The sequence below is a fragment of the Otolemur garnettii genome, unplaced genomic scaffold (genome assembly GCF_000181295.1).
Source record: "Otolemur garnettii isolate 467f Iridium unplaced genomic scaffold, OtoGar3 scaffold00053, whole genome shotgun sequence".
Lineage (NCBI taxonomy): Eukaryota > Metazoa > Chordata > Mammalia > Primates > Galagidae > Otolemur > Otolemur garnettii.
The window spans coordinates 9,727,818-9,745,998 of NW_003852448.1; the positions used below are offsets into that span (position 1 = coordinate 9,727,818).

An 18,181-nucleotide genomic window follows, 5' to 3' on the forward strand; every position below is an offset into this window, starting at 1 on the left:
CTTGAGCCCAGGAATTGGAGGTTGCTGAGCTGTGATGCCATAGCACTCTACCCAGGGGACAGCTTGAGGCTCCTGTCTCAAAAAAAAAAAAAAAAAGAAAGAAAGAAAGTCCAAGTTGGCATTTTTCTAGAAGGCTCTTTCGTCTATGTTGAAAATCTGTTTGGTGTAGCCACCTTCACCAATGATCTTATTAGCTAGATCTTCTAGGTAACTTGTTGTTTTACCTTACATTACACTTTAAATTGGAGATGGTTTATTCCTTAAACCTCATAAACCGTCTGTACTGTTTCAAACTTTTCTCTATGGCTTCCTTACCCCTCTTCATCCTTCACAGCACTAAAGAGAATTAGGGCCTTGCTCTGGATTAGGCCTAAGAGAATATTGTGTCTGGTTTAATCTTCTATCCAGACCACTAAAACTTTCTCCAAATAAGCAATAAAGCTGTTTCACTTTCTTGTCATCCATGGTTCAGTTTTAATTTCCTTCAACAACTTTCATTCACATCTACAACTTGGCTAACTGTGTCATGCAAGAGGCCTAGCTTTTGGCCTGTATTCGCACTCCACATGTTTTCTTGACTAAGCTGAAATCACTTCTAGCTTTTGATTTAAAGCAAGAGATGTGTAACTCTCCCTTTCACTGGAACGCTTTAAGGCCACTGTAGGCTTAATTAGCCAAATTTTGATACTGTTATAACTCAGGGAATGGGAAGACCCAAGGAGAGGAAGAAAGACAGGAGAATAGCCAGTTGGTATAGTCGCAACACATATATTACTCCTTAAATCTGACGTCTTAATATGGGTGCAGTGTGTGGTATCTCAAAACAACTGCAATAGTAACATCAAAGATCACTGATCACAGACTACCTTACCAGAAAGAATAATAATGAAAGCATCTGAACTATTCCAAGAATTACCAAAATGTGACACAGAGACACAAAGTGAACACTTGCTGTTGGAAAAATGGCGCCAATACACATGGCTTGATGTGAGGTTTCTGCAAATCTTCATTTTGTAGAATAAAGTGCAATTATCTGTGAACCACAACAAAGCAGAGCACAGTAAAATGAGCTCTGCTTGTGCCGCGGTTCTGTCTGACTGGTTTTGCCAAAAGTTTGACTTTTTAAAAGATGCGATTTGGTTTGTATTCTTTTGCATTATTGTATCTTCACTTCTGCTCTAATTTACTTCTTTCTTTACATTTGCTCTCTCTGTATATAGCTCGTTTTGGGTGATTTTGTGACTTTCCTTTGTTTCATTTTTAATATAAGCAATTAAAACACTCAGAATACTTAGACTATTAATAAAAAACATACAAAACACTGACATTAGTTTCCTCTACACACGCTTTGGCTGTATCGCCCAAGTCTAATGTGTATGTGGTTTCCTTATTGTTCAGTTATATTTTCTCTGTTCCAGTCTGTCTTTTTAAGAGTTAAACTGTTTAGATTTTGTTAATCCTTTAAAAAAAATTCAATTTCATTAAATCAGAGAAAAAAATCAGAGTATAATATTTTTGATAGTTTCTCTAAAATGCGATGAGATTTGTAACTGAATACGTGATTTTTCAGGGTGGGAGCGTGGTGGACCAGTTTTCCTCCACGTGCTTGCAAAGCATGCCCATTTTCCAGTGCAGGCAATTCTGTTCTTCAGATCTTCTATACTGTTACTGATTTGTCTTTATTAATTACTATTTTTATTGAAATCTTCCAATCTAGTAATGGCTTTGTCAATTTCTTTCATAATTCTCTCGAATATGTTACATGTTTTGAGGCACTGTTAGTAAGTACGCAAACTTGGAATTACATTCCTGGCCATTTGTTCCTTTTATCATTAAGAAGCAACTGTGTACAATACTGCCTCGGTACTTATTGTACCTGATATTGATACAGTTATCCCTATCTTTTGGTTAGAATTTTCCTTAAGGAAAGGAAAGGTCTTTAAGTCTGACATTCTGATGGGAAAGTTTGGTTTTTACAGTTAAACTGCTTCACCGTAACATTTCAATTCATTTCTACCACCCTATTTCTGTGTTTTCTATTTTACTTCTTCTGTGCTTCTCACTTTCTCCCTTTGTCCTTTCTATTGAAATAGCAGTTTACTTGTTCCATTACAGTCCTTGTATTAGTTTGGACTTGTACATTCTATTTATAATCTTGCACCGGTTACCTTAACAGTTGACACACACATTTGGCCTTTTGCCAATATGGAAAATTCTTAGCTATGACCTCTTCAAATATTTCTACTCACCTTTCTATTTTCTCCTAGTTCTTCTGTTACATGTATGTTGGACACTTTCATGTTATCTTCCACACCACAGCTAACGTCTTCAATTATTTCCCATCACTTTATCTTTGTTTAAACTTTCTAATTTTCCGTATCCACCATCTGGTTAAGTGATTCTCTTTCAACTGTGTCAAATTTACTGTTTAATGATTTCACCTTACATTTATAGAATTTCTTTCTTTTTAAAAAGTGTCTTGTCTTCCAGTGATTTGTTCCTTTATAATTTTGATTCTTTTCTGTCATTTCTAACATACTTATAAGCTTTCTCCAATCCTGTTTATTGGAAGTTCTTCAGAGTCTACTTCTGTTGCATGTCATGAACCTTTTTCCCACTGTGGACCCTCTCCAGTGCTTCCCAGCTTTCCTTCATCCTCAGTGAACTCAAACCCCAAACACACCTGGGGTTACAAATTCTCAAGACATATTTCCCCACCCTTCAAACATCCAGAGCTCAGCTTAAATACTTTAGTAGTTGTCTCTGTGAGAGAGTAGATCAATTGTTTTTTTTTCGGTTCACCTTTTCAATAGAGGAGATTCAGGCTTTTTAGCGTTCCAGACTTTCATGGAGACATCTGCCTCTAACCACGTTCTACCCAACACCAGGCTTGGTTTCCTTTTCAATGTGCACCCCCCCCCACTTCCCCCACAGCTAGCCCACTGCACCCGAACCTCAGGCTGTCTGTCACGCAGAGGGTCTCAATGCTCTCCCCATCTTCTCAAATGCCTGAGGAGTCCTCTTATTGTTGTGCAAAGCATTCTACTTTGCTGTATTTCACCCAGCACCCAGTGCTAGGTTCTTGGCTCTGGAATTTTTTATGTTATTTATCTAGTTTAGCCTGACTTCTGTTCCTTGGTAATTATTATTTACCAAGTATTAAATTAACAAAAGTGTTTAAGAAACGATTAAACTCAATGATAGCTAAGGTGCAGAAAATGGGAACTTCCACACAATGGTACTCAGAGCACACACTATTGTTTCTGGAGTAAAATTTGAAAATATTCACAAGTCTTCAACTGTACTGCTTTTGATACAGCAGTTATGTTCATAAGCATTTATCACAGGGAAGAGATCGTGTTAAGTACACAAATACTTAGCTAGCAAACTAACACAGCATTGCTCTGAACAGCAACAATCCTGTAATATTTGTCAAATGGAATTAATTAAATCCATTGTTGTATCTATCTGAGGATATAGTATGCAGCTTTTAACAATGTCTTGGATATACAGTGGTTAAAATGACTAAAATATATTTGCCAAATTTCAGCTATCATAATACTTATTATTACTTTTAAGTATCACAAAGAAAATTCTGCTAACTAAAATGATATAATGCATTCTTAGCAGATAGAGCTTTTACTTTTACTTACTAACAGATTACCTGTTTCAGACTTAAACAAATTTAGCATAACAGTCTTGTAAGTACAAGTAAATAAACTGGCTAAGATACTGCTAAAATGTTAACACAGTCTAACAATGCTGATCACCATGACACTTGTTAAGGATGTCTTTGTTCTTCCACATATTATCCTCTGAGCCACTATGTCCACACTTTTAAGTAACAGTCCAAAAGTGATGCCAAGATTTTCTTGTAAAATGCTCTCATTCATTTTGTAAGTTTGATCCTGCGTTTTCTTGATAGCAAAAGATTTTTCCTTAGGGCAGATTCCTCAAATGGTCCTTAAATGGCTTGCTAACAGAAAGAATAGGTTGTACTCAAGTGTGCACAGGTGCATTTAATGATAGCTGTGCCTTCACTACCACCCCACCAACTACTGTACCATGCACTACAGACTTTGTGGTACACTTGAATCAGCAAACTATGGCATATTCACAGAGCTAAGTGGAAAGATGTTAAAAAGACATCCATCAGTGGAAAGAGCAACTTACCATTTTAGTGTGGTTCCTTTGTACATGCAGACAAAGGGTTACACACATTAATAACAGTAACTCCTGGAAGGCAAGGGTAGGAGGGGACCTTAAAAATTTTTAGCTACAGAAATCTTTCTCAACAATTGTTCTTTGTGGAGGAAAGTCCAGTGCACAGAACTCCTTTTCTCTTTTCTGTTACTTCCTCCTCCAATCCCCTACCTCCTTAAGGAGGACCCTGACACGTACATACACATGGTACCTAACAGAATAGTTGAGAGGTGGTGAAGGATTCAACTGCAACTCAGACTTTGGACTTACAAATGCAAAGAATGTAACTTAATCATATGTACCCTCATATGAAACTTAATCATATTAACCATAAATTAAAAAAAAATTTTTTTTGTAACATAGAAATAACCAAAATATCCAACAAAGAAAAATAGCTAAATACATTATATAATTTACATTCAAACACTGGAATATTTGTCAACTAATAAAACTATTTTCAGGGGGAAAAAATAAAGAATAGATTGAAAGGCACAATTATAATAGAAAGGAGATCCCTAAAAGCTGTTTCAGAGTTTCTACCCAGGGTTTAATACCACATTCACTCCCAGATTAGCATGGCTCTTCACCATTATTCAGGTATACAAAATATTATAACAAATGGTTAGTAGATTTCCTGTGTACTAATATTTTTGTCTACTAAGTTATATTTAAGTTAAAGAGATGAAATAATGCAAAAGAACTTATAATACCAAGCCAGAGTGCTATGATCCAACCCTCCCTCTCCATAATGCAACCAGTTTTAACTGTTTCCAGATGTAGTTCTTCATTTTTCAAGAGGATATGTACACATCTTTAAATCATACGCTTGTACTATTCTTTGACTAATCTACCTTTGCATAAGTTATTGATTTCCTGCTAACACAAAATATGTCTCGTTTCCACTTTCTACCTCCAGTTCATCCTCATCCTAATAGTTAGTGAGCACCTGTAAACCATGGTTCTACTTCTAGTAGGAAGGTACCTAACCACATTTTTAGCAAATAACTATAATGTCTGGAAAAATATAAAAACTATCTAAAGGTACCAGAGAGCCAAAAGAAGGCTTACAGTAGTCTTGTCTTAGAATAAGGTAACGGCACAATCCAACATCACTGATACAAAAAGAAACAGAAAAATGGCTCAGCACCCGTGGCTCAGTGGTTAAGGTACCAGCCACATGCACTGGGGCTGGTGGGTTTGAACCCGGCCAGGGCCTGCTAAACAACAATGACAACAATAACAACAACAACAAAAATAGCTGGGCATTCTGGCAGGCACCTGTAGTCATCAGCCAGGGAGGCTGATGCAAGAGAATCGCTTAAGCCCAAGACTTTGAGGTTGCTGTGAGCTGTGACGGCACAGCACTCTGCCAAGGGTGACACAGTGAGATTCTGTCTCAAAACAAACAAACAAACAAACAAAAAAATATGAAGGCAAAAATGAAGATATTTTCAGATAAAGTAAAACTATGGGAATTCACATAATACAGATCTACATTTTAGACTGAAGCAAACTCACATTATATGAAATGAAGAACATTAGAAACAGTAAATAACTAGATAAATGTAAAAGATCTTTTTTCTTTTTTCTTTTTTTTTTTTTGAGACAGAGTCTCACTTTATCGCTCTCAGTAGAATGCTGTGGCGCCACAGCCTCCCTAGTAGCTGGGACTACAGGTGCCCACCACAATGTCTGGCTGTTTTTTTTCTTGCAGTGTGGCCAGGGCTGAGTTCAAACCTACCACCCTCAGTACCTGGGGCTGGCGCCATACTCACTGAGCCACAGGAGCCACCCCTTTTTCTTAATTCTTTAATATGCAAAGGATGGCTTAAGACAAAAATTTATAATTCTTATAGGTTTTAATATGTATGTAGACATAATATAAAGGGTGTAGGCAGTAAATAAATGAAACCATAAAAGTATAACGTTTCTACATCTTCTGTGATTTCATACAACATTAGCTCTAAGTAGCACAAAGTAAGAAAGGGAAATGCATATTATATCCCCATAGCAACCTCTCTCACCATATACATACTCACATACTACAGAGGTATAATTTTAAAAAACTAACAGATAAATTAAAATGGAATTCTAAAAAATTTCAAATAATCCAAAAGAAGGGAAGAGAGCAGAAACAAACTGTTTTAAAGAGGAAAAAAAACATTAAAATGGCAGGCCTAAAATGAGTCTATTAATAATTATAATAAATGTTAATGGGCTAAAACTGCAATCAAAAGGTAGAGATGGTATTAATGTACACAGCTATCATTCAATAAAAAAAAGTAGAGATGGTCTGAGAGACAAAATATTAAAACTACTTGATATATAGACAAAAGAGACAACTTAAATTTAAAAAATACATATAGGCTGAAAGCAAGTGGATGAGAAAAGATTATCATGCAAACACTAAGCACGAGAAGGCTAAAGAGGCCAAACGATCAGACAAAACACTGTAAGACATGATGAGGGACGATTCATAACATTAATGTTAACTTAGTAAAAACACAATAAAAAATGTTGATTTTTCTGGGCGGCACCTGTGGCTCAAAGGGATAGGGCGCCAGCCCCATATGCTGGAGGTGCCAGGTTCAAACCCAGCCCCGGCCAAAAACTGCAAAAAAAAAAAAAAAAAAGTTGATTTTTCCAATAAAAGCATTTCAAAAGACATGAAACAAAATTTGACAGAATAAAAGGGAGAGGGAGAGATTTTCACTATCAAAGGATGAGATTTTAATATCCCTCTCTCAGCAACTAGACCACAGGAAAACAATCAAGAGATAGATGAATATTCTATACAGGTAAACTGGCTGGGGAAAGGGGGGGTAAAAAAAAAGAAAAGAAAGAAAAAGCTCCAATATACAGCCTTTGCAGATTTATCTGTAGTATAATATTCCCACTATGGCAGATTACAATGTACCAACAGGACATTACTAAATGGGGAGCTGGGGAAAGATGTGCACAATCATCTCTTGTAACTTGATAGGATCAGCCCCCATATTCCAGCATCTACACCCAACAACTACAGAACACATCCTTTTCAAGAGTACTTGGTACATTTGCCAACATAGGCTACATTTATTTTCTGGGCCATTAAACAAGTCTTAATACATTTAAAAGAACTAAAATCACATGTCTTATTCTCTGATAAAAATGGAATTATAGGCTCGGCAGCTGTGGCTCAAGTGGCTAAGGCGCCAGCCACATACACCCAAGGTGGCAGGTTCGAATCCAGCCCAGGCTGCCAAACAACAATGACTGTTGCAACCAAAAAATAGCCGGGTGTTGTGGCGGGCGCCTGTGGTCCCAGCTACTTGGGAGGCTGAGGCAGGAGACTCACTTGAGCCAAGGAGTTGGAGGTTGCTGTGAGCTGTGATGCCACGGCATTCTACCCAGGGGGACAGCTTGAGGCTCCTGTCTCCAAAAAAAAAATGGAATTATAGGCTAAGTGTGTTGGCTCACGCCCATAATCCTAGCACTCTGGAAGGCCGAGGTTGAATGGATTGCCTGAGCTCATGAGCTTCATATCAGCCTGAGCAAGCATGAGACCTCGTCTCTAAAAACAGCTGGGTGTTTTGGTAGGTGCCTGTAGTCCCAGCTACTTGGGAGGCAGAGGCAAGAGCATAGTTTAAGCCCAGGAGTTTGGTTTGAAGTTGTTGTGAGCTGTGAAGCTGTGAAGCACTCTGGCACTAAAAAAAAAGGGGGGGGGGGATTAGAAATTAGTAACAATGGGCTACACTGGAAAACCTAGTATTTCCAAACGGAACAATTTCTACATAATCCAAGGGTCAAAGAAGAAACAAGGAAAGCTGTAAAATGTTTTGAATTAAGTGATAATGAAGATACAACATATCTACAGATTCAATACAATCCCTATCAGAATCTCAGTTGGCCTATTTGTAGAAAGTGTCAAGGTGACTCCAAAATTCATATGTAATTTCAAGGGACCCAATACAGCCAAAACAATCTTCAAAAAGAACAAAGTTGGAGGACACATACTTCACAATTTCAAAAATTGCTCTAAAACTACAGAAATTAGTTTTAGATCCTGGCATAGGATTAAAGAATGCTATAGAATGGAGAATCCAGAAATAAACTCATGTTTGTATATGTTTGGCAAGGGTGCCAAAACCATGCAATGGAGGAAAAATGGTCTGTTCAACAAATGGTACTGAGAACACTAGATAGCCATATGCAAAACAAGGAAGTTGGACCCTTATCTCATCTACAAAAATTAACTCAAATGGATCAAAGACTTAATCTAAGAACTGAAACTATAAAATGCTTAGAAGAAAACAGAATTTATCCTTGTGATCTCAGAATTGGCAAGGGATTCTTAGATGATAGCAAAAGTGTAAGTAACCAAAAAATAAAATAAAATAAATTGGATTTCATGAAAATGTAAAACTTTTGTCAAAGATCACCATTAAGAAAATGAAAACCCACAAATGGGGGGAAAATCTGTAAGTCATCTAATAAGGGATTTATATCTAAAATATAAAAATTCTTACAACTCATTAATAAAAACACAAATACCCAACTAAAAAAATAGCAAAAGGACCCAACTAGACATCTTTCCAACAAAGATAAACTAATGGCAAATAAGCACATGAAAAAATAATGCTTAACATCATTACTCATCAGGGAAATGCCAATCAAAACCACGACGAGATAATACTTCATACCCACTAGGATGGCAAGAATCAAAAAGTCAGAAAATAAGTGTTGGCCAGAATGCGAAGGAAACAGAACCCCAACACATTGCTAGCGGGAAAGAAAAATGAAGCAGCCACTTTGGAAAATAGTCTGGCAGTTCTATAAGTGATTAAACATAGGGTTCCCACCTGACCAGGAATTACACTCCTAGGCATCCAAGAGAAATGAAAACGTACGTCCACACAGAATTGATACACAAATGTTCACAGCATCCATCACTAATCATAATCACCAAAAGGAAGAAATAATGCAAATGTCCATCAACTGATGAATGCATAAATAAAATGTGGTATATCCATAAAATGGAGTATTATTTTACCACAAAAATGAATAAAATATTGATATATACTATAACATGGATGAAGTGGAAGAAAACTAATCACAAAAGATCACATGTACTGGTCTGTTTAGGCTGCCAAAACAAAATACCACAGACTAGATGGCTTAAACAACAGGAATTTATTTTCTCACAGTTCTGAAGGCTAGAAGTCCAAGATCAAGATGGCAGCAGGGTTGGTTTCTGGTAAGGACTCTCCTCCTGGCTTGCGGGCGCTGCCTCCGCTGTGTGCTCCCAGGGCCTCTCCTCTGCATGCATGCGGAGAGAAAGCTCTCTAGTGTCTCTTCCTCTTCTTACAAGGACCCAATCCTATCAGAGTTAAGGCCCCACCCTCACAAACTCATTTAATCTTAATTATTCTTCCAAGAGCCCCACCTCCAAGTATCATCCAAATACACTGGGAGTTGGGGCTTCAAGATGGGGTGGAGATGCCCCAATTCAGTCCTTAATATCACATTTGTACAAATGTTCAGAATAAGCAAATTTCTACGGACAGAAAGATTAGTAGGAGTAGGGAGAACAGAGTGACAACTAAAAGGTGCAGGTTTCTTTCTGAGATGATGAAAATGTCCTAAGACTGAAAGTCATGATCATGGAACACATCTATCTAGACATGCACTAGAACTACTGAAATGAACGCTCTGAGTGCATTGTATGCCATAGGAATTCTATCTCAAGGAAGGCATTTTTAAAAAAATTCAATGTTTAATTTTCCAGTCAATGAATTTTTAGGGTAAAAATTGACAAGCTGAACATAAAACATATAAAGAATGGAAAGGGCCTAGATTAGGTCCAATTGTGATATTGGGAACAAAAAAAACCCACCAAAGTTGGAAGACTTAAACTACTTAAGATTTTCATAATGCTATAGTAATCAAGTCACTACAAAAAATAAAAACACTAACCAATATCCCACATGAACAAAAATGCTAAAAATACTTAACCAAACAAACAAATCAAGAAATATACTGACTCAGCGCCTGTGGCTCAAGTGGCTAGGGCACCAGCCACATACACCAGAGCTTGGTGGGTTTGAATCCAGCCTGGGCCTGCCAAAAACAATGACAACTGCAACTAAAAAATACCCTAGCGTTCTGGTGGGTGCCTATGGTCCTGGGTACTTGAGAGACTGAGGCAGGAAAATCACTTAAGCCCAGGAGTTTGAGGTTGCTGTAAGCTGTGACACCACAGCACTCTACCCAGGGCAACAGCTTGACACTTTATTAAAGTACGTGGGGAAAATGTTATCAGAAAATGAAAAAGCAGATCTTGGTAACAGAAGCTGCCTAAGAGAAAGATACCCAGGGAACCCAGCTCCTCTTCAGGCCTCACTGGAACAATACAAGGTATCATCTGGAGGGGAGAATTCTCCACATTCAAGGAGGAACCTTTAAATGAAAATATTCCTGAAATATCCGTGGCTGCTTTTTCCTGAAGAATAAGCCCTGCAGGGCCCTATAAAAGAAGCTACAAGGCAAGTCAGTCTTCCACCTGCTCTCATGACTCAGGCTCATTTTGCTTCTCCCCTCATGTAGACCACAGGTACTACCTGCTGTCCCAATGTGTGCGTAAATTAAGTGTTAATAAATCACTTGGTATAAAAACTAAACAAGGCGGCACCCGTAGCTCAGTGGGTAGGGCACCAGCCACATACGCAGAGGCTGGTGTGTTATAACCCAGTCCAGGCCAGCTAAAAAACAACAATGACAACTGCAACAACAACAAAAATAGCCGGGCGTTGTGGTGGGTGTCTGTAGTGCCAGCTAATTGGGAGGCTGAGGAGAGAGAATAGCTTAAGCCCAAGAATTTGAGGTTGAGCTGTGACACCATGGCACTCTACTGAAGGCAACAAAGAGAAACTCTGTCCAAAAAAAAAAAAAAACTAATTAAGACTATATTTAGGAAAAAATCACTTTAAAAGTTATTCTTAAAGCAGGAAAATTAAAATAGAACATAAGAAAAGATTAAATAGAGGAATTAAGATGAAAAAGGAAAATTTAAAACATGAGAAATAAAAATAAACTAAAAATCAAAAAAAGGGATAAAATGAAAGTGTCATTCAGCCAAACGGTGAGTTAGTTGTTTTATATTACACTAAGGCAGCAACAGAGTCTAACAAACCCACACATTTGACTTTTAAAACTTTGGCTTCTTGTCTTAAGACCCCATGGTAAAGCTTCTTTTGGTAAGAAAGCAGGTAAGAATCTAGGCAGACATCTGAGGTCTCTTGTTTGGCTGTCTATCTGGGCTGGGGAAATGGTGTAAGGCAGCGGTTCTCAACCTTCCTAATGCCTCGGCCCTTTAATACAGTTCTTGTGGGTCCCAACCCACAGGTTGAGAACGCTGGTATAAGGTATACGGTTGTTTATTTTATAGAGCCAAGCCTAGTTCAGTCTCCCAAAATAGGCCTTACAACTCTTCTGTCATCCTAGAAACACAATCATTTGCCAAGGCATGTTCTTTTCCTGGTTGGTATGCAAGAGTGGCTGTGAAAAGGTCCTGTCAGATGTGAAGCAGTCTAAGGCAAGGCCTAGACTCTTGTCTTTCAGCAGACACTTGCGGGGCACCTGCCCTGCAACAGGTGCCCCCCCCCCCCGGTCGTCAGTCAGGCCTCATGGCAAACAACTCCACGGAGCTCACTACCTAGTGCTCGAGAAGGCTGCACACAAATACATGAGACAAAGTGAGCAATGGAGTGACAAAGCCACTTTTCTCAACATAACTGCAAATGCTTTAAAAAAGCAAAATCAAACACAACAGATTCATCTTCTGCTACCATTTCTTTCTGAACTGCAATTTAAAAAGTGAAAATTTAAAGAAAGATATTGAATACTAAAAGATGTATAGAAAGTACAGTATTTCCTCCTGTTTTTACGTGACAACAAAAGTACCCCCTTACAAGATGGCGAAAGTAGCAGGCCTACACACCATGCAGTATAATCAGTCCATAGTTAAAATGAATAAAGTCCTCTCCAGTCCATGGTTAGACACATTTCTGAAAAGGAATATCCCACACAAAGCAAGTAAATTCACATCTAACAGCATACTTAAAAACACTATTACCACTGATTGTAATGAATTATAAAATTTGTTTTAAAAGTCTGAATCAAATTTATAAAAAAAAGTATGCTTTTATTAATTTAAAAAATCACTTACTGAGACAATTATGTAATATAGTAATTTCTGTGGGTTCTTGACCGATACACACTTTTTCAATCCCCAAAATTATTTTAATAGTACCAGGTCAATAGTGAAAGGTAGAGAGAATTTTTCAAATTAGGACTTACATTTGCTTAAGAAAAACTAATAAATTATAAAATGCCTGCTCTATACGCAGAATTTAGAAAGCACAGGAGAGAATTCTTTTTTTTTTTTTTGAGACGGAGCCAAGCTATCCCCCTGGGTAGAGTGCCATGGCATCACGCTCACAGCAACCTCCAACTCCTGGGCTCAAGCGAGTCTCCTGCCTCAGCCTCCCATGTAGCTGAGACTACAGACACCCGCCACAACGCCTGGCCATTTTTTGGTTGCAGCCATCATTGTTGTTTGGCGGGCCCAGGCTGGGGATTTGAACCCGCCACCTCAGGTGTACGTGGCTGGCGCCTTAGCCCGTTGAGCTATAGGCACTGAGCCATCTTTGCTGTATTTTTACTGTCTGTTTATAGTTATATTGAATCCTTAGTGTTGAAGAATGAGGTTGTTTCCCATTGTTTCCTATTATTGAAAGACACTGAAGAGCCTTGCACATGTGCTTTTGAATATAATTTCTTCCTTAGTTGTTGCAGTTGTCATTGTTGTTTTAGCTGGCTCGGGCCCAGGTTTGAACTTGCCAGTGCCCTACCCACTGAGCTATGGGTGCTGCCCTACAAGTACATTTCTAAACTTCTCTCCAGAAAGATCATAGTCAACTAACACTTCTGCTTTGCACTATGGAAGGTCAAATAGTTTTTGGCAATACAGGGAGAAAAACAGAAACCTCAAAGATTATGAGAATTCAGGTAGAAAGAAAAAAGGAAAGATGGGCAGTGCCTATGGCTTAGTGAGTAGGGCACTGGCCCCATATACCGAGGGTGGCAGGTTCGAAACAGACCCTAGCCAAACTGCAACAAAAAATAGCCCGGTGCTGTGGCAGGGGCCTGTAGTCCCAGCTACTCGGGAGGCTAAGGCAAGAGAATCGCCTAAGCCCAAGAGCTGGAGGTTGCTGTGAGTTGTGACACCCAGCCACTCTACTGAGGGCGACAAAGTGAGACTGTGTCTCTAAAAAAAAAAGAGAGAGAAAGATTATTCACCATGAAAGCTTTTACTGATTGCCAGAAGCTAAAATTACAGATCTGAGTTATACTACAACTACAGAAAAAAAAATTTTGACCTGGAACCAAGGGACAAGTAAGCCTGGGTCCAGCAAAACAAACAGAAACCTCCAAGAGATGATCTGACACCTTTACTCAACAGGCTGGACCTCCCCACTTCCCTGTACCCCTTGTGTGCCTCTCCTCTAGTCGGAGCCCACTTGGGCTGTCTGGGCAGGCGCAGCACCTGAAATAGAATGCTGTCAATAAACTGAGTAAGAAATTTCATTACCTATTTCAAGTTCAAAAGGAAACCTACTATTATTTTACCCACTACATGGAATGCTCTCCTATATGGGGGGGGGGGGCAGAGTTCTTACACTGTAACTGTATGAATTAAGACATAGAAAATGATAATTGAACAGTTAGTTGGAAGTGCTGAACTGACATACAGCAGGAGCTGAAGGCAAAAACTTCAGAAGAAAAAAATGAAACCCTTGAGAAGTGGCTAAGAACTAATTAAACTAGATCTTTCTGTTTGTAGATGTTCTGGGCTTTGTTTTTTCTTTCCCTATATTACTTTCTCTCTTTTGCCATTTTGAACTGAAAAATCTAGAAAAATGTTTATGCTGTATAATAAAATCCACCTTCCTATTATAGCAAGACAAACACCAGAGGTTTGTTATTTATTTTACATCCAGAATTAGGTTGCTTTCTCTAGAAACACATATGCTTCTCCAGGATAAAGGGATAAAAATCTAGCTGTCAGCTATTTAGCTGGAGTTTCGTGAAGGAAAAGGATTCCTCCTCCTTCTCTCACCCAGTTTTCCTTTCCAACCCATTTCCTTTCCCAACTGCTGATGAGGCGTGTCTAATTTTGAAGAGTGATACTAGAACAGTGAGACACACTGCCAGCTCTTCCTTCCCTAAACCTTACGCACCTGAAACATAACCTCACAACCGCAAATTTTAATGTCAGGGTGAACAAGCTATTAGGGAACTGTTTTAAAACACAATGCGGTAGGAGCTATGAGGAGATCCAACATATACCAGTCAGAGAACACTTCTTGAAAAACTGCCCTGTAACGCAAGCTGGGGCGAGGGTGAAACCGAAGTAATAGCAACATACAGGTATGTTCAACATGGCCTGTACTTTAAATGGTGTAAACAATGCAAAGATAGCTCCAGAAAAATGTGACAGATGACTTACAGTTCTTCCAGTGCTCGTAATTACACTGATATTGAAAATGCAGATGAAGGTATAATTTTATGATTTTCAATAATTAAATTAATAAACACAAAAGTATATATTCTATCTACCATTTTGTCTCCCAACATGTTGAAGAAGTGATGAAACATGTTTCTTTAGAACTTCATAAAGAAAATATGGAAATCTAAAACTTAGAGGAATACGATCCATTCAAATATAATAGCTATATTATGGCTCACATGAGCAATCCTAGCCAAGGTGCTGAGGCAAGTGGACTGCTTGAGCCCAGGAGTTGTTGACCAGCCTAAGTAAGAGTAAGACCCCGTCTCTACGAAAAATGGAAAACCTAGGCGGTCATTGTTGATGGGAGCCTGTAATCCCAGCTACTTGGGAAGCTGAGGCAAGAGGATTGCTCAACCCCAATACTTTGAGGTTGCTGTGAGCTATGAGGTCACAGCACTCTACCCAGGGCAACTGAGTCAGGCTCTGTCTCAAAAAAAAAAAAAATTTAAAATCTAAAGTCTGTATAGAGACAAAGGCCACTTCTACAATCAGACTGCTAAGAATTTTAGCATCAGCATCATTACTTACCACTGGCTGCTATAAGAATGAGGTGAGTTCCTCAAACTTTTAGACACCTGCTTTCTGAGATCAACGGAAGAAAGATACCACCACCGTCAGGGGTGATATAAGCCTCAAGAGAAGTACATGGTTTCCAGCACAATGCCTGACACACAGTACCAAAGCTGTAACCATCACTTCATAAATAATATCTAACATATTAAAGTAAGATATTTCAGACTCACTGTAGAGTCTTCAATTTTAATAAATATTAAAGCTGCTATCTTTAATAATATTGAAGCTGTTATCTTCTCAGTAAAAAGTGGAAGGAAAACATAATACCCAATAAGAGTCCTTATAAAAGTTACAGGTACTAGACTATCAATTATAAGAATTTAATTATTTGTAGAATAAAAGACTTCAGTCATCCCTCAAGCATACTTGAGGTGTCTCAACTTTTTCACAGTCCTACAAGCAAAAATATTCTAGACGAAGGACAAACATGATTTTGTTAAAAACAAAATAGTAAGAAACTTCCTAGAAATTGATCAGCCATGGAAGTTCCTTGGTCTTGACAGTAGTGCACTCCTGTTTTTCTGCATACCAGAAACCCAACTAAGTGTCTTGTCTCACCACTGGAATCATCATCTTCAGTTCTATTACTTAGAAAATTTAAAAAAAAAAAAGTCATACCTAGCAAAACATAATCTGTTGGGTGAAATTATATTATCAATAATATCTATCCCCTCACTTAGTAAACACTATTTCTGTTTAAAGCATTCTACATGTATACACCTTAGAGAAATGAAAACATACAGCCACATAAAAACTTACAATGTTCATAACCATATTTATAATTGTCCAAAAGAAGAACTAACTCAAATACCCACCACTGATGAATAACAAACAATAACAAACAAAATGCAGACTAACCATACAATTCAGTCACAGAAAGCAAGGACACATGCTACAAGGATGAAGCTTAAAAACATTATGCTCAGTGAAAGAAGGCAGAACACAGGCAAATTCATAGACAGACACACAAAGCAGATTAGTGGTTGAAAGGGACTGGGGGCTCAGCGCCTATGGCTCAAGCGGCTAAGGCGCCAGCCACATACACCTAAGGTGGCGGGTTCAAATCCCCAGCCTGGACCCGCCAAACAATGATGGCTGCAACCAAAAAATGGCCGGGCATTGTGGCGGGCGCCTGTGGTCCCAGTTACTTGGGAGGCTGAGGCAGGAGACTCACTTGAGCCCAGGAGTTGGAGGTTACTGCGAGCTATGATGCCATAGCACTCTACCCAGGGGGACAGCTTGAGGCTCCGTCTAAAAAAAAAGAAAGGGACTGGGGGGAAGGCGAGGGGACTGCTAAGGGGTATAAGTTATCTTGGGGGGGGATGCTGAAAATGTTCTAGAATAACGGTGCAGTTGCAAAACTTTGTAAATATACTGAAAACCACTCCGTTGTGTACTTTACCAAAGGATGAATTATACCTCAATAAAGTTAGGGACTTTGTTTTGTTTTAGAACAGAGTCTCACTCTGTCACCCCAGCTAAAGTATAGTGGTATAGCTCACAGAACCTCAAATTCCTGGGTTCAAGCAATACTCCTTCCTCAGCCTCTGGGCATGTACGCCAATACTCCTGGCTAATTTTTTCAATTTTTTATAAAGACAAGGTCTGGCTCTTGCTTAAGATGGTCTCAAACTTCTGGCCTCAATCATTCCTCCTGCCTCGGCCTCCCAAAGTGTAAAGCTCTTAATTTTTTAAAATGTTCTATAGGCTAGGTGGGGTAGGTCACACCCGTAATCCCAGCACTCTAGATTCAGTAGCAATCTGCTCTCATCTGAGTTAGCTTAGCTCTAATTTCAGTGTTACGTTTGTATGGAATATAGAAACTCTTCAAATTAAACAGTATATGAATAGCAGGAGCGACATTTTTTACACGTTCATAATTTTTGCAACGTACAGCACAGTCCCTTATACACATCATGGACTCTATAATAAATGAGTGAAACACTTTTAATACGGTATTTGTAAAATAGTACCATAGTGGTTCTCAACCTTCCTAATGCCCTGGCCCTTTAATACAGAACCGCTGTTCTATGTGCTGTCCCTTTAGAGATCAACCAGATCAACAAACTTTTCCTGTAAAGGGCTAGATAATAAATATTATAGGTGGTGTCACCCGTGCCTCAGTGGGTAAGGTGCCAGCCACATACACCAGGGCAGGTTCAAACCCGGCCCAGGCCAGCTAAACAACAATGACAACTGCAACACAAAAAATAGCTAGGCGTTGTGGCAGGCATCTCTAGTCCCAACTCCTTGGGCGGCTGAGGCAAGAGAATCGCTTCAGCCCAAGAGTTTGAGGTTGCTGTGAGCTGTGATGCCACGGCACTCTACCGAGGGTGACACAGTGAGCCTCTGTCTCAAATAAATAAATTAATTAAAATATTTTAAGCTTTGTGGGCCAGACAGTATCTGATACAACTATTCAACTGTTTTCATAACACAAAGGTAGTCACAGACAATATATAAATGAAAAGATAAACAAATGATCCCCCCCCCTTTAGACCAGCACTGCCCGACAGAACTTTCTACAATTGACACAAATATCCTACTACCTGAATACTTGCAATATGGCTACTGCAATTAAGGAAATGAATTTTTGTCTGAAAGAACTTTCTACAATAACATAAATATTCTGTTATCTGACTACTGAGCACTTGAAGTGTGGCTACTGCGACTAAGGAACTGGACTTTTAAGTTACCAGCACTGCATTAGATTACTCACAAGCCAATTTTACTCGGTTCAAAAAAACTTAAAACTAAAAATAGGCTCAGCGCCTATAGCTCAACCAGCTAAGG

The 18,181-nt window shown here is 38.8% G+C and overlaps 1 protein-coding gene across 1 annotated transcript in view; it reads right to left on the minus strand.

Moving 5' to 3' along the window:
• CUL1 (cullin 1) overlaps positions 1 to 18,181 on the minus strand; it is a 112,552-nt gene that overhangs the window by 55,502 nt on the left and 38,869 nt on the right. The window lies entirely within an intron of this gene.